At 48.2% G+C, this 21,965-nt stretch overlaps 2 long non-coding RNA genes across 3 annotated transcripts in view; both read right to left on the bottom strand.

The window, feature by feature from the left end:
* The window catches only part of LOC141409346 (uncharacterized), a 34,407-nt gene extending 29,673 nt beyond the window's left edge, over window positions 1-4,734 (bottom strand). Inside the window, exons 1-2 of one of the 2 annotated variants that reach the window (XR_012429531.1) lie at window positions 4,491-4,734; window positions 4,285-4,385 (exon numbers count right to left, since the gene is read on the bottom strand). This is a non-coding gene — a long non-coding RNA (uncharacterized lncRNA). The remainder of the gene's footprint in view (window positions 1-4,284; window positions 4,386-4,490) is intronic. The other variant, XR_012429530.1, reaches the window with a different exon arrangement.
* LOC135968747 (uncharacterized) overlaps window positions 1-21,965 on the bottom strand; it is a 164,093-nt gene that overhangs the window by 139,577 nt on the left and 2,551 nt on the right. The gene's annotated exons all lie outside the window — the stretch shown is intronic.

Below are 21,965 nucleotides of genomic sequence, written 5' to 3'. Positions count from 1 at the left end.
CACCCCCAAGCCCTAGTCCCACAGTAGCCAGAGACCACCTGCTGCTCATCCCGGGTGAAACAGGCAGAGCTACCGGAGCCCTCAAAAGCAGGAAGAATTAAGGAAGCGATTCCCACGACACACGTGACACTCCTTGGAGACAGACACAGGCTTCGCTGTGAAAGTGCAGAGGACGGTGGAGTCCCTAGGCAGGCTGCTTCTTCCAACGATCAGGAAGAAACCAGATCCATTTCCTTGTAGGAGAATCATTTGTACCGTGATTAGACAGAAGACAGAAGGTGGCTGATGTTATCAAATCATCAAGCACCTCACGGCTGCTTCTCCAAGGAAGGCCTGGAAACTTGCAGCCACCCGCGTAGGGGCCGCAGTGTTTACAATGGAGATACGGGTGACCGAGGTCTGGCTTCCTCAGGGAAGCTACATTTGAACTTTCACCACTGAGGAATCGGTCATTTACAGTCACTCACCCTCAATGCAGAAGAGGGCTCAAGACACTGCACCAGACTTCAACACTCAGGGTTGGGGTTAGGGTCAGGGTCAAATTCACAAGTTTTACAAGATGTATTTCCTTGGGATGCCAGAAGAGATGCAGCTTCACACCCCTGACCTCCATGGTTTCCTTAGCCCCTTCACCAGTGGATCTCACCAACAGATGACACATCCACGCCTCATCCATGGCAGCACAGAAAACCACTTGGAAGACAGCCACTCCCACCAAGCTTCCTGACTTTGGTGTTTAAAATCTGCATCATTTAAAATCTGCATCTCATACGTGAGATTACACTCCTCCGAACAACGACATTGCCACTGTCATTTCACCCAAAAGGGCTTTAGGAAGTGACACGCGGTCCAGACGCCAGAGGTCGCCGGCCGCCTTACTCTAGCCTAATTCCTTTGTGCCTGTATGGAGGCTTCACAGATACAGCCCATTAATGACTGTATGAGAAGCTCAGGGCATAGACGAACTCAGTGCTGAATTTTTTCCATTTATCACCCTTTGTTTTGTCCAGAAGACAGCTGAGAAAGGCGGGGGCAGATCATCTCCTCGAGTGTAATGACTCTAGCCACTTCTCTTCACCCCAGGTCACCACTCAGTCAACACCCTTTTGAGAAACCAAAGCAATTCTGTTCCCTTCACTCCGAGTTCCAAGCACTAAATTCCTCCGTTTTATCAATTAGATTATCAAGCAGCCGTTTGTAATCTGGACTGCAATCTGATACGAAATTTAAAGCTAATTTAAGTTGCGGTAATAGCTCCTATTCACATTGTAGATAAGGCATGAAGGAAAACTTTAATCTGTTCATAGGACCAACTTTGTAAACAAACCAATTATTCAAGCAATGATTGTCTTCAGTTAGATGCAAATTACTTTGCTCATAAAAGATTTTCCAGTAGGAATTTTTAAATCCATGGTCTGTCTTTTCTGAGCCTGTCTCTGCACCTTCCCCTGAGTGCACAGCAGGACTTCTCAGGGCATCCCATCAGCAGACCCACTGAAGAGAATAAGCCCGCAGCCCCCAGCCCAGGAATCAAGTCCGAGCCCCAGCAGCCCCTCGTCCAGCCGGGGCTTCCTCACCAGCACAGCACCCAGAGGTCTTCCAGGTTTAATGCCACGTGTGCGTGGAAAGTAGAGTGCTGGAAGGAACACAATAGACATTCAACAATGCAAATTCCCCCCTGGAACAGCCCAGCAATCCTCTGTACCTTCCCCCAAAGTACCCATGCTAGGCAGGCGTAGAGTCCGATGGGGGTGCCTAGGAATCGGCATTTAACACTATTCTGATGAATAAAAGTTTGAGAGGTCGGTCAGCGAGAGGCTGTCGTGGCCTCCACTCATTTGCAGGCTCTGAAGAGACACAGATTCAGGTAACAGGCCAGACAGGACAGGACAAGGATGGGGAGGTGGAGGGCAAATTCCATGGACCACCATCCGCCCCGCCATCCCCACTGAGACTCCGTGATTTAAAGAGAGGCAAAGCCAGGGAGAAAAGATGCCCGCACCACACGAGCGACTGAGATTTCACCTAAAGCACGCAGCATGTGGCTGAGGGCCAAGGTTGGGCAAGCCAGGAGCACAGAACGGGGTTCACTGGCCCAGAGGTGTCTCCCACACCCACACCCCGTGCAGACCTCCCAAGCACTGCCTGTGTCTCCTGCCTGGTTTAGTTCCTCCCCGCCTTCTACTGTGTTGGTTTCTCAGCCGCCACCCACCACCACACAACCCTCTCTACAAGCTTGGTGGACTGAAAAGAGAGGGGGCGGGTAAGATCTGGGCTCTGGGGCCAACGTCCTGCCTGAGACATTAGTTCCAACCCACCTAGCTGTGATGTGAGCCCCCGAGATTTCTCAAATGTGAGATGGGAAGCTAACTGAACCCACTCACCAGGACGGCTGTGCAGACTGAGATTACATATAGCCACACCTCGGCATCCACCACACGTGGGACCCCAGTCGTGTTGCCCCTGATGGGAATCCCTCTATCTATGCCCCTTCTGCTACCAGAGCCAACTCCCAGCAGTAGCTGTGGAGGGTGCATCCTCTATTCCCACTCCACTCCCCTCCCATCGCTCCACGCCGTGACCTGCCACGCAGCGGCCACCAGCAAATCCGGCCCCACTGGATAACCGACCACCAGCCCCCCCTCACTTTGGGGCGTCTTCCACTTGCAGTTCCGAAGCAGGCCGAGAAACCGCCCTCAAGGGCAGTCACCTGTTCCTTAGTGCATGTAATGACCTGCCACGCAGGACCACCAGCAAACCCAGCTCCACCATCCAGGCCCCTGTGGATTAACCGAACCCCCACCCCCCACCTTGGAGCGTCTTCCACTTGCGGTTCTGAAGGGGGCCGAGAAACCGCTCTCAAGGGCACTCACCTGTTTCTTATTGCATGTAATGACCTGCCAAGCAGGGCCACCAGCAAACCCAGCTTCACCGTCCAGGTTCTGGTGGGTAACTGCCCCCGTCCCCCGCTTCCTCCTGGGGTGTCTGGGAGGCTCAGAAACTGCCCTCCACGGGCACTCACCTGTTCCTTATTGCACTAATACCTCATTTACAGAAATCCACTTTGACTTTCCAGCACTGCAGTTGTGACAATTTAGCAATCCTGCTTGCAAGCTACAAGAGCTTGAGGTCACGTCCACCTCACCAGTATCCCAGAGACCCAGCACTATCCCACTGTGTTTAAAATTCCAAAATACTCCTTCAAAATGCTACTGGCATTTGCTTTGCACATAAAATGCTAACAACCTTCAAGTGAAACAAATATCTTCAACAGTTTGGTACAACGACATGTGAGTTACACATCTGCCAAGTTGTAAAGCCTCATGCATTTATAACATTTTATGTACGGTCAAATGGTTCATTAATATAAATTATGACAATCTCTAAGAAACAGGTTTTTTCTGGCATTAGATGACCAAAGGAAAACTGGGTTCTGGCTGGCTTGCGGGCCTGTAGAGACAGACATATCTGCTGACACAACCAAGGTCCTTCCCACTGATGTGGCCTCATCCCAGGCCCCTCACCCGGATGCCTGCAGACCCCTGGAGGAGCAAGCTGACCTGTCCACATTTCTCAAATGCACAGCTGTTGCTCACACTGCAGATAGAGTTCAAGGCACGAGCAGGCCACCACGCTAAAAATACCACGCAGCGTCCACGCCAGGTGACGGTGGTTTTCACTCCATCCCAAAGCCCCAGGTATGAGTTTACAGCCATGATTACCACATGGATTTTTGGACCCTCAAGACATACTTTGTTTCCTTTTATGCAACAAAGTTAAAAGACTATCACTCAGATATAGGCTCTGAAACTGTGGAATAATTATTTGGGAACAGAGCCTCTGCCAGATCAGGATTAGCACTTGGGAAAACACCCCGTGACCTCGGTCCAAACCCATCCAGACCAGAAGCCTCCCACACTGTAATTTCTGTGGATTTCTGTAAACGAGGTATTACTGCAATAAGGAATAGATGAGTGCCCTTGGAGGGCAGTTTCTGAGCCTCCCAACCACACGGCCACGTTCAGGCTGAAGCCGCACCACCTCCAGAAACACTGTCCCTCGCCGAGGTGTGCCTGGCTTCTCCCTTTTTCCAAAACTTAACAAAACCTGAAAAAGACAGGTCTGTGTAGAAAAACACAAACTACTTGCGATTCCTCTTCCCAGTTCAGGCTGTAGGAAGGTCGTCTCGGCCCTCACCGTGTTCTGACTGTGGCTTGGTTCCCATAAGAAATAAAGTCAGAATTCTAGTCCCTGTCTCCTGGGCAGTGCGGCAGGCATACATACCTTCAGTTATATGAGGAAAGGCGTGGCGAGCCCCCTTCCTTCAGTAAAACTGCACAGTTCCCAGAACCATGATGCCATCCCCCTCACACCACTGTGAACACCTGGACAGAGCACATTTCAATGCGTGCACATTTGTGGGCTAGTTTTCTATTTCTCCACTAAATCACCCCAAATTTAGCACCCTAAACACTGACTTATTTTCTCACATTTCTGGAAGCTGGATTCCGAAACAGGTCCCACCAGCTAACGTCGAAGTGTCGGCAAGGCTGGCTCTGGGGAAGCGACCGTCTCCTTGCCTCCCGCAGCCTCTAGAGGCTTCCGCATCCCCTGGTCCATATGGCACCCACTGTCTTCAGGACCCACAGTGGCTCTGGCGGCCCCTCAACTGGAAGACGCAGAAATGTCAGGAGCCCGGGATCCAGTGCTAGGGCCAAGCCTCCCCACCCTCCCAGCTCCTCACACACTCCCGTGTGAGCTAATATAGATTCCACTTTAACTAGTGTCACCTGTGTAAGGGGTAAGTGCCCAGCTGTGAACTGCTTAACCTCGCCCACACAAACCCCGAGAATAAACTCACAGGCCATGGACCACTCCACAAGCAATAAGTGACCACGTGCTCAGGGACCTCCATGCCCCAGCAGAGCCCTCCAGTACCTCCTTGTGAGCTCAGAATGGCGGCAGGGGTCTGCAGCGCCACAGGGCCCTGGATAAAAAAGACAGCTCCCATGTCGGGAGGCACCGCCCGCGGTTGGGTTCCCAGTACTTTAATTGCCCAGGTGGACCAGCCGCGCCGCATGCAACCCCATCACCAGAATAACGGCTGCACGTGGCGAGTGCACAGGTGGCCACCACTCAGCCCAGCTGGCCGCGCTAAGCACATCACCACCGTGACGCCCAATCAGACTCAACTGCTGGAACAGTCCCGGCATCGGCCCCCAACAACATTCTGGATCACAATTCAGAGTAGTGATTGCGATCAGGGCCACACGTGGCTGAATGTTTTTACAGGAGGACGCCACAGCTGGACTGACGCCACAGCTGGATCTGGCTGGACTGAGAGCATTTCCCACTGGACATTCTTACAACACCATTTTATTTGCGCTTTATTAAACTTCTATGGCTTTTTTCTGCTTATCTACTTTATGGGAGTGTTTCTTGTTCTTATGACTGCGGTGATACTTAAAGCTACAACTATCAATGTGTAAATTAGTTTGGAAGTCGCCTTATCATTAAACATTTCACAAGCAAGCAGTCAGAGGCACCTAACCCGGAGGCCTCTTTTCTTCTCTGAGCCAAACCTACCTTGGACTCAAAGAAAACGGCACATGGAGAGGGGCTGGATCTCCAGCGCCCATTCCTAGGGAGCCTCCTGGGGAGCAGATATGGAGGGAGAAGCCCTGGGTTATGGCACTGTCGTACTAAAGAAAAGTCTATTTGGGTAATGTAAGCACCAGACTTAAGAGATTAAGCAAACCATGAAAAGAAACCACTAACCACAGCTTCTCCAAAACAGAACTAAACTCCCTTTAGTTTGAATTGGAAAAGCAGAAGTGATGATCAGGATATTAAAAAAAAAAAAAAAAAAATGACACAGTGTCTGAACACAGGAGAATAATCAAGGGCCACTGTCTCTTCCTGTGTCAGTGGGAGCCTCGCATTTAAGCTGGATTTAGAAGGTTGCTACTTTGGACTGAAAGGTATCCCCAACTCTAGTTTGTAAGCAAGTGGAGCAGAATGCTTCAATTATTTCAAGGTTTAGCGGTAAAGCTCTGCAACTCTCACAACCATTTTAATTGGTGTGAATTTTAAAGTGACTCAATCTGTTGGCTGGAGTATCTAAAGGCTTAACCACCGGGTCACGTTGGAAAATTTTTCCAATTGCTTTTGTTTTTCCTACTGAAGATGCATTTGAACGTTCTTGTAGTTTGCAGTTGGCTGGTTCTGATGTTTGGTCCTGAGGAGGCCCAAGTATCCGTAGAGGAAGAATCTGAAACCTCAAGCCACTCGAGTGCTGTCTGGGCAGATGGAGACCCCAACCCGAGGGCCACTGACGGACTCAGCATGGGCGTAGGGCCGCCCGACGCAACGGGCCACGTATTTGCCGGTTACAAAACAACATAAGCACACACCCCCACGTGTGCATACACGCTCTGAACACATCTGTCCTTGTCAACACCAGCACACACCCCCAGGTGTGCACACACGCTCTGTACACGCTCACGTCTGTCCATGCCAACAACAGCACACACCCCGAGGTGTGCACACACGCTCTGTACACATCTGTCCCTGCCAATGCCAGCACACATCCCCAAGGTGTGCACACACATTCCATACGCGCTCACATCTGTCCCTGCCAACGCCGGCATACACCGCCAAGGTGTGCACACACGCTCTGTACACACTCACATCCCTCCCTGCCAATATGAGCACACATTCCCGGGGTTCACACAGGCTCTGCACATACTCATGTCTGTCCCTGCAGCCTGAGTCAAACAGTCACAGAGAGGCAGAAGAGGAGGAAGAAGGATGCGATGGGCACTAAGGTCCTGGGCCGGTTCCCCTCCCGACCTCGGGAGAGACCCCTCATGTGATCCTGCCATCACTCACCCTTCCGCCTCCATCCTCCATCCTCCCACAGGGATCAGGAGGATGCCCACTGCACACAGCTGTGATGAGCATGAACAGAAGATGGCAGGAGCTCAGGCCAAGGTGCTGAGCACTGGGCCTACGGAGTGCTTCTTTCTGCTGTGGCTGACATCATCAAACAAGAGACTGACACAGCTTCTGCAGAGAATGTCACTTGCTGAGAAACTGAAACGTGTGACCTAGGAGCCTGTGAAGGTCTAAGAACAAACCAACAAACCAAACGGTTTTGTTTGTTTTTCAAACACCATAGCCTGTTTTTTCTTTTTTTTCATGCTCTACCTTGGGTATCATTTAGTTTAATTTCAAAGTAAGACCAATAATTACACAAAGTCACAGGACTGAGCATGGAGCATTGTTTCACTTCATGTCCTCCAGCCTTTAGGACACATTAAGGAGAGACATGATTCCAGGATTCCCATTAGAAAGGCTGCCCTGAGACACCTGCTGGGGCAGCCAAATTGCAGCTGTTGATGCTGCCCCCAAGCAGCTTGGATGAAGCAGAAGATTCCGGAGGTCTCCTCTCTTCTGCCCCTTGTCCAGGAGAGAAGGTGGGGGGAGAAAAGTGAGAGAAGATAGGAAGAAGGAGGGGGGAAGGAGGGAGAGAGGAGGGGAGAGGGAGGGAGAGAGGAGGGGGGAGGGAAGGATAGGGGGAGGGAGGGAGGAGGGGCATGTTCCATCCACCAAGGCAGCTACACTGCAGAGAGAATGGAGGGTGTGTTGTCTCTCAGGACAGCAAGTTCAAGCTGTTTATAATTGTTAGCGTAAACAGTGACCAGCTGAGGACAGGGCTGTCATTGGAGTTGACGTTTTATTTTCATAGTTGATATTGGGGACCTGGACCTAAAGCATCGTGCCTTGCCCTTTTGCCAGATGGGCCTATGCTTCTCTATACCTGAGTCTATTTGACTAAATACCCGATATTGACTAGGAATTATGACGTGTAGGATACCCCTTACCACAGTAACGTCAAACTCATGTTCTAAATGCAATTTGTTCAGGGACTGGCTTCTAACTCTGGGTGGGAATGTTAAGCTCAGTCCAGTTCAATTCAGTAAGCATTTATCAAGAAACTCCTAGACCAAGAGCTCTGTTAGACACTGGGTATGGGGTGATGGGGATACGAAGATGTGGAATTAGAACTCGAGAAGCTCAATTGCTTCCATTTAATTCCCTAATGCAATTACTGAGCTTCAACCTGATGGCTGTAATGTCTAAATTCACTTTTTCTTTATTTCAGTTCTACATAACAAAGCATAAATAATCACAGAGGAGTGATTCTGTGTTGGACTATTCAGTGGACAGAGAAGAGCATTCTGACCGGCGTGAGACACTGTTTCCGTTCCCAGGGAGCCCGTGAGGTGGCTGCACGGAGAACACGCGTGAAGATTCAGGAGCACGAGCATCAGGTGATGGGAGGGGCACGGAGGCAGCACCGGAAAGATGCCTGCCGAGGGGCCGCTGCAGCCAGGCTGGCCGGGAAGGTCACGGGAGTGGGCGCAGGCATCTCCCTCCAGCCGCACTTGGTTTTCATGAGGACGCGTGCACGGAAGGGGATGACACCGAAATGCTGTGGCGCTGAGGGGAGGAGGGGAGGGACACAGGGCCGACGGCTGGCCCTCACCACTTCCGTCCATGCCCCTATGAACGCTGCCAAAATCAGCCCCAACGGGGAGAAATGAGTTGGCTGAAAGAGGTGGACAGACTTGGCTTCCATGGAATTCACAGATTCCAGTCATTAAAAATCCCTTCTGAGTTTTCATCTGGAAAACTTTGCAAATGTACTTAGGGACAAGAGGCAGAGGATGGGCTCAAACCGCAGCCCTTCTCCTTCTCTCTTCATCCACGACCCTCCCTGGGGCCCTGAGTGCAAGAACCCAGAGCTGCACAGCCCAAGGGCGCAGCCCCTGACCAGAGGAGGGAGCCGCACGGCAGGGCCTCCAGCACGCGGATGGCAGGATCTGTGCTATGTCAGTCCCAGGGCCCCAAGCAGAGAAGGCCTGGGGCTCCCAGCTGAAGTTTTGCTGTCTACTCTCTCACCAAAGTCGAGAAGGATTGAGTGGGACTACTAACGCCACACCTGGCGGCTCCTCGGTGGCTGCCGATGTGGTCCTCAGGCTGCGGGTGAGACCCTCTAGGGAAGCCAAGACAGTGGCGAGAATCACAGCCACGAGTGCTCCAGTTGCCCCCAAACTCAAGCATAGCCTGAGGAAGGCAGCGCCCGCTCAGATCCCCGTGCAGGCTTGTGTGGCACACTGGTGAGGCACACAGCACCAGAACATGGCACTTTAAGTGGCTTTGTGGGGTGTAGGAACACAAAGTGTGGTCTGGAGTGGCTCAGAAGTCACTCCCACCAGCCTGCGGGACCCGGACGGCCCTTTTGGACGTGGCTGTAGTCTCTCCAGGGCGGGCTCCAAAGTTCCAAGGATGAGGTGAGCATCGGTCTTGCTCTGAGGAAGGCCCCTGACAAGTATCCTGAACATGCAGGTACACAGCTGGCTGACTCATCTGAAGGGACCTGCTGAGCTACGAGCCAGGGACGGCTAGAGAGAACTCAACTAACACACGAACCCTGCCCAGGCGCCCACCTGGGGCACCCACGAGAAAACTACGGAAGCTGTGAAGACGGAGGTGTGCACGGGGCTGGGAGAATCCTGGGAGGAGCCGCACTGGGGACCAGGAGGGACGGAGGGCTGGGCCCCACAAACAATCGAGAGAGGCGCTCGGTGCCCTGTAGACCCCTCTGCACCCACAGCTGCAGGCCTGGCTGGCAACACGACCTTGTCTGCAGGGGCCCAGGAGCACGTGTGTTTGGCAGGAGCTGCCCTCCTGGAGCCGCACTACGGGTACCGTCATTTTAGAGGCAGGTACCTGATATCAACGATGACAATCAACCATGCCAACCTGAATTACAGCCATGACCTCAGCGGGTCACTCTTTATGCTGACAATCACAAAGAGCTTGAACTCGCTGTCCCAAGAGGCAACAAGCCCTTCATTATCACGGCAGCAAGCCTCTGTGCAGCCCTCCACCCACGCCGTTTCCTGTCGGGGCAACATGAAGTCCCATGACGGTGACTCAGAGCCAGCCCAGTAGTTTCAGTGCAGGAAAAATCACAAAAACTCAAACACATCCTAAACGTGGGCAGTTGGTAGGAGCCAATTCCTAAATTCAGCCTGTTCGGAGGCTTTCTGGGCTAGCACAGCTCTGATCACAGGCTTGAGCTTTCTGCTCCCAGTAAAGGGCGGCGAGGAAGCCAGGCTCTGCCATTCTGCAGGCTCCCCTACGTGGAGCCTGCCCTGTGGCCTCGGTGGCCTGTGCCAGACAGCTTGACCGTCACCCTCAGTGAACACTCGGCACAGCGCAGCAGGCTTGGGGAAGAACAGAAAGTGACCTCTAAGCCCGCAGAAGATGCTAAGCCACGCATGACCTCACGTGTACTGCGTGTCAATCGCCACCGAAGCAGGAACAAGCTCTTAATAGTTCCAGTAAATGCAAAGGCCGCCCTGGAAAACTGCGTGAACCTTTCTGACTACTCACAGGTAGGTAGCTACTGCCTGAGACACAAAGGTAAAGAATTAACCTGAAACTGCATATTATAAAACTTATTTTTAAATGATGGCGCTTAATTGAAAAGACTCCCAAAGAATACTGTATTAGAAAGTGACAGAGTGAAACCGTGAGGCTGACCACAGGAGTCCCTGGAAATTTCACCAAATGTTGTGTCAAAACTGGGAAACAGAAGAACTGCACCTAATGAAACATTCGATTAATCACTCGAGTCCTCCCCACATACGAAGCTATGTAAAAAGTGTTCCCAGAAGGTAAAGTGAGCAGGAGGGCTGTGAACACACAAAGAGAGAGCCACTTCGTCCACGGACCACAACAAAAGAAACGCTAATGAGTGCTGACGACACGCTGGAGTCCAGGGCTCTGGGTGCAGCTGGGACGGGGACACTCAGGGTCCTACTGTCCAGATGGGAAACCAGGGTGGAAACACCAGGGAGCCTGTCCCAGGGTGCAGAGCTAGTGAACAGTGGTTCATACTGCGACAATCCCAGCTGCCAGGCTCTGGGGCTCCTCGGGACAGAATCCTGTTGACTTCACTCTGGGGTGCTAGAGGCAGCAGCATCCCCTAAAGGCACCTGGAGAAGTGGTGTTACCCTCCATCCCCTGTCCCCGGCGTTACCCACCATGCCCCTGTCTCCGGCGTTACGCTCCGTCCCCCTGTCCCTGGTGTTACCCTACTTCCTCTGTCCCCAGTGTTGCTCACCATCCTTCTCACCTCCAGGCCCCTCTCCCTGTCCTCCCTCATTTTCCTGTTCAGCCAGAGCACATCACATGTCTCTTCCCTTTTCAAGAGGCTCAGCTGCACCCAGAGGCATTCCAGCCTATTCGGGATGGGGCACACACCCTGGGGAAATGCCAGCACAGGGCCGGAAGGGCCTGAGACCCTCTCACTGTCGCCCAGGAAGGATGGAACAGCCCACAGTCACACTGATTGTCAGGCAGGATGAAAACTTCTGTGTCCGAAATGTTCTTTTCACTGGAACGGTTCGGACCATTCGTGAATGAATCAGTTAAATACCAGCAAGTGCCATTCCCACTAATTCTCTGGCTACAGTTTTCCACCCACCAGCAACCACACTCCTAGGAATTATCCCTAACGCAGAATCAGCGCCTTGTGCCTTTAGGAAAACCTCTTTCTCTCCAGCTTTGTCCTCCTTCCACAAAAGGTGCCTCTGACTGCCTCAATCGCCGTACCAGGATTTCACTCAGCTACAGAGGAAAATCTGCTTGGGGGTCAGAGGTGGGTGGTCCCTGCATGGGCAGCAGGTCTGTGACATCCTCCGAGGAGCCTGGCCCAGGCCTGCCTCACACGCCAGGACTCTGCCTTCTGGCTCTCGGGCCCCCGAAGCTGCTTTCCCTCCAGGTGTCATGCCCCGGGCAAGAAGGCTGGACAAGGGCCCAGGGCTGCTGTGGGTCGGGAAAGCCTCCTGAAACCTCCCACTCCAGGAACCCCATCAGCATCCCAGCATCTGGACCTGTGTCACCAGCCGCTCCGCCGTGCAAGAGAATTGGATTTTCAGCTGGGTGTGCTGCTTCCCTAAACAAAGCAGGGTGTTGTTACTCAGGAAAAAGGAGAAAATTGGCAACTTCTTGGCAACCCCGCGACATCCAGCCACCGGTTCTCACCACCCCAGAGATGTCCATCCAGGGCAGATAGTGTCTTCAACCAAGCGCCACTGACCCAGAAGTACAGTAATTAGTACACTTTCACCAGAATCACCCACTCCTTCACCTTTATACCCAAGAAAAACATGTTTGCCAGGCAAATTAGATGTCCAGGAGGTGTAAGGAAACCCCAAGCCTGCTTTAAGCCTCAGACTTTTGAGACCGTTGAGGGCTGTGCGCACAAGAGCAAGGCTGCACCCGAAAGCTCTGCTCCTGCCGGACATCATGGACAGACCACATGGCTTAGCCACATGGACCCTTCCAGGACTTCACGAGAGGGACCTCCGTGGTACATGCAATGATGTGCACTTCGTTCAGCCTCGAACAGACCACGCCCTCATTACAGGGTCGGTGGTCCATCTCCTGCCTCAGCCCCCCACCTCACCGAGGGTCTGTGTCTGCATCTGAAATAACTTTGCTGTTTTACCTGGGTACCAAAATGCGGCATCGCGATGTTTAAAGGTCTTTAAATATCAACACTCCGGGTGCAGTCCTTGTCACTTTAATGCAGTCACTCGATGCAGGCCTCACTCACAACTCTGAGGTAGCTCATACCTTCCCTACCTAACCAAGGAAGAAACGAAGGCATGGAAGGTGCAGCTCCTAAGGAGCAGATTAGGATTCAAACCAGTGATCTTCGTCACATGCTGACCTACCTCTCAGGGTGAGATAATGTTGAAAATTAACCAGGTAGAACAGCGTTCCATAAATCAGCTGGAAATGGTCCTTGTGGATGGGCCTGTGGTTACTCCCTGAAGAACAAGACCATTAGCCCAAAAATCCGCCTGTGTCACACTCAAATGTTTACATATACAATTATTTTTAAAATAACCCAATCAAGCATCTTCACAGTCATTTAGAGCCATAAAGATTGTCTGCTTCGCTGACAATCAACCCAAGACCTCTGTTGGCAAAGGGCACGGTGCCAGGTCCAGAGAAGGTGGGACAGAGACACAAGCAGGAACCTCTCCATCCCTGGGAGCCTCGCTCTGATGGGTCCGTGAGGACACGGTACAGACCACGTGGCACAGGCAGACGGCAGGCCAGGAGAAGGGGCTGCATTGCCGGGAGGCAGTGCTTTGAGCTCTAATGGATGGAACACTGCTAACCAGTGAAGGTGGAGAGAGGGCACCCGTCTGAGAGCATGTAGAGGCAGCAAAGCACAGCCAGCCTCGGGGAACCAGAAGCCACAGGGGCATCAGGTTGGGTGCTGCTGTCTGCCGGCCACCGGCTGGGGGACTGTACTGGGCCTGGAGGGACATCCCTGACACTCCCCACCAGATGCCAGGGGCACCCACAGCCCCAGGTGAGAACCACGGATCCCATGGCGAATGAGGCCAGCCTGTGAAAAGTGGGGCTGGGACAGCTCTGTACAGCTTAATAGGAAAGTTGGGTTCTATTTTGTGGGGTTTTGGTCACGCCGATGGCTAGTCACGGCTGTCCGTCAGGAAGTGATTTGAGGACAGACTAGAGAAGGGGCTGCCAAGACCAGCAGAGCATTCACTGCCTGGGTCCAAGGAAAAGGAAATAAAGGCCGGCGATGTCACAGTGGGGGGGAGCACAGAGCGAAGGAACTGGTGGAGACACAGGGCTGGCCCCGCACAGGGCTTTGAGCAGCTACCCGGGGGTTGTCCTATCAATTGTCCTCATGGCCCCAAGAGGCTGCTGTGAGGATCCATCTCCTGAGGACAGAACTGCTCCAGAGCCACACAGCGAGGATCCACAGAACCAAGATCCGGGCCAGCTCCAAAGAGGGTGAACTTGACCCCTCAGCCATGGTCCTAAGACAGGGATCGGAGCCCCCTGGACACACAGACACAGGAACTGCAGGAAGGGGAAACGGATGCCCCGGACCAGTGGCAGGACCCAGGGTTTCAGCCCTCCAGGGCCACTGGGACCAGCCACTGCACAGGTGGACACACGGTGCTTTAACCCGCGCTGGGGGAAGGAGCCCTCACTCTCAGGGTGGGGACCGCAGCTCGATCGGGCCAGCCTCCCTGCTGGGCACAGCCTGAGCCACACAGGATGCTGAGGTGCCCCAACATTGGGGTGCTCAGAGCCACTCAGCTGAGATCGTGGTGCTTTCTGTAACCACCCTCGTTTCTTTATGGCATAGATCTAGACTCCATCCTTTGCAATGTGTGGGGTTCTAGGAAGAGGCTGGCCAGCCGGGGAAGTGTCCTGGGCTCTGTCCCAGTGATGACGAACTTGGCTCCCCACAAGGGCGGCCTGTTCACCACAGTGACCCCCGGGGACCACGCCCGCACCCATCTTGCTGAGGATAATTCACTTCTCATCCGTGAAAGAATAAAGCTAGACTAACTCAATTTCACACTCACTTCCAACTTTAACAACTTGTGTTAGGAAATCAAAGACAAGGACTCTGACCACGTCACAAACCCAGGAAGCAAAATCCGAGACTAACGGAATGATGCCACCTTCGCAGTTCCGAGCTTTACTAGTTGTTTTTCTTTTCTGGTCTGTTTTTCTCTTTTGGTTTAAATAATTAAAGACTCTCATTGACAAGAAAAAAAATTCTCTATGAAACTAAAAAAAGTGGTTCTAATTAAACATTTAAACATTCTTCCATATGCTTTATAAACAGTTGAAATTACAGCTCTACTTACTGTTAAGTACTTTAACCAAATGAAAGGTTAATTATACAGACTGGCAATTATAATAAATAAGGCTACATATTCATGGTATCATGAATAATTAATAAGAACCATTTGATTTCATTCAGACCAGGGATTCTGTGCTAATAGGCTCTCAGCTGTCTTGAAATAATGGTGAAATTTTAAAATTACTTTTGTACTTAAACATGTCCCCAAAGTGAAGCACAGCGGCTAACATCCATCATGGTGCCCTGCAGAGCGACCCACCCTACTATGGCCGACACCCTGATTCCCGAGGGCTGCATCCCGGGGCTGTACTAGTGCAGAGAATGTTCAGGAAACAGACCAGGTGGCAGGAGGGGGTCTTGTCCTCAAGGAACCTCATGAGTCTTGCTAGGGGGACAAACAGCGAGAGAATAAAACCAGCAGCCACGGAATCCCGACAGCGATGCTCAGGCCTCGCCATGCATACCCCCTGGCTGGCACCTCCCTGAGACCCGTCTGGCACAGGCAGTGGCAGGTTCCGGCCCTTGGAGCGCAGGGATGGCAGCGCAGGGCCATCAAAGCGGGTGGCATGCCGACAGCGGCTTCTCCGCAAGAGCTCCTGGCTCTCGGGGAGCTGAGGGCTCCTCAATGGGAATTTCTGGCTGAGCTCCAGGGGAAAGCGGGTGGGAGGACCGTCTCCTCTGCCCCCATCTCCTCTGCCCCAACCCTGGAAGAGGGTCAGATATCAATGCTAACTCTTGTGCTGACTCAATTAAATCAAACACTTCAGAAAACAAACTTGCTTTAAGTATTAATTTCCTAAAAAGAACTAACATGAGTTCAAGTAATTCACATAATTAAAATGATTTTAATTGTTAATTTAATTAAAACATCTCCATTTTCACAGCATCATGTACCTTGGTACTTTCTCCTTATTGCATTTCCCATCTTTCAGGGCAGGTTTCCTTCCACCCAGGGCAGCAGCGACTCTGGTGTCTCGGGTATTCCCAGGCTTCCGTCAGCCCCTGGGGGGCTTACAGTTCTGCAGCGGTCTCCATCCTCATTAATCTGCATAAGAACATCCGTCCGCAGGGATGTCCTGTGGCCCCGTGGCCACATCTGACGCGCAGCTAAACGCTGGGCGTGTCGCCTGGTGACAGCAGATGACACAACTGTGGGCAAGGTAGCACCTCTGGGCGCCGACACTCTGGATGAGTTTTTTACAAGACCATTCTTTAATGGGTGAACCCTGACAGGAAACACTAAACATTGTTTTTAACTATTTTTATATCGAGACAAATCTTTGTCAAACGTTCACTCAATGTTAAATGTCACTTCTCCAGCCAACCCCTTTAAGAATACCTAAAACTTAAGACTGGAATGACGCTTTCAAACACATACTCTACTCATGTATTCCCGGGAGCAGAGAGCAGCTTAATGTTTTCACGCTACACAGGCATGAAGTTTGGCGAAGGCATTTTAATATTTTTACCTGAATATTTTAATTAAATCAAAAGATCATTTTCACTCTAATACTCTACTTAGAATCTAATTTTCCATTAAATAAACAGTCAATGTTCAGTAACCCACGTGCTGATAAACTTTTGAAAACTTTAGAAAGTATTAAGTATAATCAAAGATTACCTTTAATTTTCGAGCTGGTAAGAGCCTGTGTCAGGGAACAGAGTTGAGATTGAAGAGATAAAAGCACGATGATTTTCTTAAAGAAAAGCGAAATTCGTAAAAGAGACCACGTGATTATATAAAGAAACACAGAATCCGTTTTCAGAAATGGCAAACATTGACCACAGAACACCAGCGTTGCCCGTGATGAGAGAAACAGTTAAAAGGAAGAATTCACGGTGGCCCAGCATAGATCAGGTGTGGGAGGACAGAGAGGTGATGAAATGCTCCTCCTTCTAACTTTCCAGAAAGGCACAAATGGCCAGCACTGTAACTGAGGACCACGCAGGCACCAGTGTGAACTCAGACTCCATGGCCAGCACTGTAACTGGAGACCACATGGGCAACGGTGTGAACTCAGACCCCACGGCCCACACCGTAACTGGAGACCACATGGGCACCAGTGTGAACTCAGACCCGACGGCACCTGCCTGGGCTACTCCAGCCAGCACCAGAACCTGTTCTGCAGCTGAACTGGAAGCTGATTCTGGAAGGAACTGAGGAGCATGAGGACGAGATCCTTCTACCTCAAAAGGGATCAATTTTTTAATGATTTATCCTCTGGTAAAGGGCAGAGGCTGGAGATCGAGTTGATAACAATTATGCCTACTAGATGAACACTTTGTAAAAATCCCTGAATGGTGGGATTCAAAGAGCTTCTGCATGAGTGAAGAGCCATCCACATGCTGAAAGAATGGTACATGCCAACTGCTTGGAGACAGACCTCCTAAAACTAAGACGCTTCCAAAACTTGCTGTATGTTTCTCTTTAGCTGGCTGTTCATTTGTAATATTTAAAATGTCCTTTGTAATAAATCAGCTAAGCAAACTGTTTTCCTGGGTTCTGTGAGCTGCTAAACCCTAGCAAATCTAACATAAAAAGGAGTTCTTGCCGGGCATGGTGGCTCATGTCTGTAATCCCAGCACTTTGGGAGGCCAAGGCGGGAGGATCACCTGAGGTCAGAAGTTCAAAATCAGCCTGGCCAACATGGTGAAACCCCCTCTCTACTAAAAATATAAAAGTTAGCTGGGCGTGGTGGCAGGCACCTGTAATCCCAGCTATTTGGGAAGCTGAGGAACAAGAATCGCTTGAAACTGGGAGGTGGAGGGTGCAGCGAGCCGAGATCACACCACTGCACTCCAGTCTGGGTGACAGAGCAAGAGTCTGCCTTGCGGGGGGTGGCGGGGAAGGAGTTCTTAGGAACCTCCAATTTTTAGCAAAGTCAGACAGAGGTTCTTCACTTTTTAAAAGATTCTTTTTCTTTTTGCTCTTCTGATTGAATAATTTCAAATAACCGGTCTTTGAGTTCACTGGTTATTCCTTCTGCTTGATCAAGTCAGCTCTTGAAACCCTGTATTGATCTAGTTCAGTTACTGTGTTCTTCAGCCCCAGAATCTACATTTCTTTTATTATGGTTTCTCTTTGTTGATATACTCATGTTGTTCATGTATTCTTTTCCAGATTTTACTTGTCTATCAGTGTTGTCTCACAGCTCATTGAGCTCCTTTAAGGCAATTTATCTTTAATTCTTATCAGGAAATTCAGAAACCTCCATTTCTTTTTCTTTTTTTTTTTTTTTTTAGCGGAGTTTCACTCTTGTTGTCCAGGCTGTAGTGCAATAGCACAATACCAGCTCTCTGCAACCTCCATCTCCTGGGTTCAAGCAATTCTCCTGCTTCAGCCTCCTGAGTAGCTGGGATTATAGGTGCCCGTCACCATGCCCAGCTAATTTTTTTTTCTTGTATTTTTAGTGGAGCTGGGGTTTCACCATGTTGGCAAAGCTGATTTTGAACTCCTGGCCTCAAGTGATCTGCCTACCTCGTCCTCCCAATGTGCTTTGATTACAAGTGTGAGCCACTGCACCCAGCCAAAAACCTGTATTTCTTTATGGTCAATTATTGTAGATTTATTTTGTTCCTTCAGTAGGGTCACATCTCCTTGATTTTTCAAGGTTGTTCAATATCTCCCAGTCTCACAGAGCTGTGCCAGTTGCCATAAGACACCCTGTATTTCTCCTTAGAGCTGTGCAATGATAGCCTGGGATGCTAAATGCATACTTCATTACTCTCCTTTCCTCCACTAGTCTCACATATTCCTCTGGGGGAGAAGTCTAAGGCGTCTGTGCCTTCTACCAGTCTCACAGAACCATGGGGGTCACCATAAACCTCCATACAAGCCTCCTCAAAATTCTCTACCTTGGCTTAGGAGTATGGGAGTCACACTGCAGACAATGGAGGCATAAGAAAGACATCAAAGACCCCTGTGAGCTTCTAAATCTCTACAGGCATCAGTAAAGATGGGTGCTAGACTGTGAGGCATGCCCATCCTCATGGGCAATCTCAGGATTCTCTAAGTCCTCCAAGGAGCCCAGCAATGGCTTATGTGGGCCTGGGCCACCCTTGCCAGCAGGGAGTAGTACTAAGGATGAGATCCACCAATGGCCACTGCTGAGTTATGCCAAATGAGATGTCCAGAACTCACAGTGCCTAGGAGGACAGATGGCAGAAGCTCAGCCAGGCCACGGAGATTAAAACAGTGCTAGGGGCTCAATGTATGTTTTTAGTGGGTCTGCTACATGTCGAGTTTGGATCTGGAGTCCAGCCTATAATCCTAGCAAAAATTAAACACCAAATATGATATTCAAAAAAGTGTATGTGGCTAAAAACATATGTTGGAAATACACATGACTAGAAACGTCTGGATTCAAAGAGAAATTGCTAATTCCATAAATATGATAGAGGAATTTAATAACAAGATCACACTTACATAAATAATAAATATCAACTCTATATTTATCTGAGTTGTAAAGACTTTTTTTCCCCATCTCAGTACACTAGTGGGTATGTGTCACCAGTAAAATCAAAGGAGTATTCCAATTACATTCATGATATTAGTAAGTCTGATAAATAAAAGTAGCCAGGACCATAGAATTGGGGCTACAGCTGTGATCTTCAAGGAAAGTAAAACTTTAAAAACACTCATAAACCAAGATAAAGAAAAATAAAACAGTAGTTACTTGACTTTCCAAATTGTTACAAATGCAGTACATAATAATAAAAGTTAAAAAGTTAAAAGAATTTAATAAATAATAAAATAATGTAATGAATGAACAGATTTGACAGAAATCAATAATTTAAAAGTTTTGAGAGCAAGATCATGAAACCAAAAAGACTCATGGTGGAAAGAAAAAACACAGGTAAATAAAAGAGACTGTATTTATTTAAAAGTAGTAATTCAAAATCTAAGAAATCAGAACAATTGTATTCTAACATGAATACATGATACATTGATTAATTTCCATGAAAATAGAGTTAAAACTTTCCCTCAGTAATCAGCAGAAAAAATCTGATTAGCTAATTTTAATGTTTAAGTTATACATCAGAGTTCATGTCAAATCACTTCTACCTCCTTTGTAATGTAAATGCTTTTGAAGGAGAAAAATAAGCCTGTCCTCATTAGTTTATTATGCTAATCAAAATGAACATAAATGCAACAACAACTAGAATTTTAACCAACAATTTTCATTAATTATATTTGCAAAAATCATTAATACACTTTTAGCCATTTGGCTATTTATTTTGGTCACCTGGCCATCACTGGTATGGTTAAATAATACCAGAGCATTGTAAAGTGGAGTTAATTGCAATAATAAAAGGATAATTCCATACTAGAAAACGTATTACTTTCACATATTAATTTTAAAGATTAAAAACAATCACATCAACTGATGTTTGAAAAAACACTTTCAAATAATTTAAATCTTTAAAAATAATTTAAAATCTTTAAAAATCATATCGAATTGTGAGGACTAATTATTCTTAATCAATAAAATCTAAACTATATATTGAAGAGTTAACAAAAGAACCATTTCCACTTAAGGTAAGGCTGGAATAAGGAGGCTGGCTGGGGCTGATGCCATTCACCACTGCACATGATGCCTGAGGTGGGACCAAAACAAGACGGAAAAGGAGAGGGACTACAAAAATGGAGTCAAAGACATGAGACTGTAGTTATTCTCAGATGATGTGACTGTAAACTTGAAAAAGTAGAATCCATTCTAATTATCAATACTAATAAGAACATTTAAAAAGTGGGCAAAACTATTCTGAATAAGCTGAAATCAGTATTTCCTGTTTAGTAACATTAATCTTTAAACAAAGCAAACGCACAAAATCAGTCTCTATTTACAATAGCAAAATATTATGAGGAACATTTGAAATAAATTTGTAGGCCCATGTAAAGAAATTTTAAAACTTAATGAGGACATTAAAATGACATGAATATAGCCTGAAAATAATATTATTAGATTGGAGGACACAGTGACATAAAACCCCGGTGACTGCAGACTCAGGGCAAGCTAGACTTAAAAGTCACATGTAGTCTTTCACATGTAAAAAATGAGAATTAGTCTAAAAGCCAATTTTGTCTAAATTTTGATTTTTGGTGAGGATATAGTCAAAATAGTTGTGAAAAGAAAAAAATAAAGATGTTAAATTTCATGTAAATCTATGTTAGTTGGAAATTTAAAATAAGTCATGTAAATATTCATAATATTAAACAATATCATAAGTGGATTCAATAAAACATAATATTTTATCATATAAAATAGGTCCTGCCTTCCTGAGGAAAACATAAAGTCAAACGGCATGAAGGAAGGATTTTGGTTTCGCTACAGAAACATAATAAGACACCTAAGTGTGTATTTGTGTGTGTGTACATACAATTAAACTACAAAATATAAAATAGCATCTAAAATACATCAAAAATGAGTCACGCAGAAAAATTCATTTTACACATACATCTATAAAATAATAAAATGTATTCAGCCTCACAATTACTTTGTGAACTGGAAATAATAATGAATTGTCATTTTATCCAAATCTACAAAAAACATACATACAGTATCAAGTTCTGGTTAAAGTAGTAGATGAACTTTATATGGTAGTTAAGAGTATCTACAGTTTGTGGGCTGCATCTTGCTATATTACAATATAAAATGTACCATTTATTTACTCTGCGATCAAACCCCCAAGTTACCCAAGTGGAGGAACCCTCAGACATTTGCAGATAAGTCAGTGTGCTAGTAAGCAGCGTTCTTTACAAATCTATGAACATCAAGGTCTCCTTGGAACAGACGTGCTGTGAACAATTTCTAAAATACCCTCCTGTTAGACACTTACGTTGATTCCATTCTTAAAGCAATTACTGAATAAACAAACTCCATCGTGTGGATGAAATGCTACTTTAATTTGTCATAGCTATCATTTTCTAAAGTCTTCCTTCTAATCCAAATCATTAATATTTTGAGGCTAGATCAATACTGATTCATTGTTTTAAGCTTCAAATGCATTATACAATTGGGCAGAACAAATTTCCTCTCATTAATCTTCTTTTCCAGGATTTGTCAGGTATTCCCAACATTAATTCACTACTAATATGCACAGTGTTTCTAATCATGGTCAACAAGATCTGACAGTGCATCATCCCTAAACGATCCATACTTGCCTCACTGACATTATG

Source organism: Macaca fascicularis, chromosome 20 (genome assembly GCF_037993035.2).
Source record: "Macaca fascicularis isolate 582-1 chromosome 20, T2T-MFA8v1.1".
NCBI lineage: Eukaryota > Metazoa > Chordata > Mammalia > Primates > Cercopithecidae > Macaca > Macaca fascicularis.
This window is presented reverse-complemented; position numbering and strand designations above follow the sequence as displayed.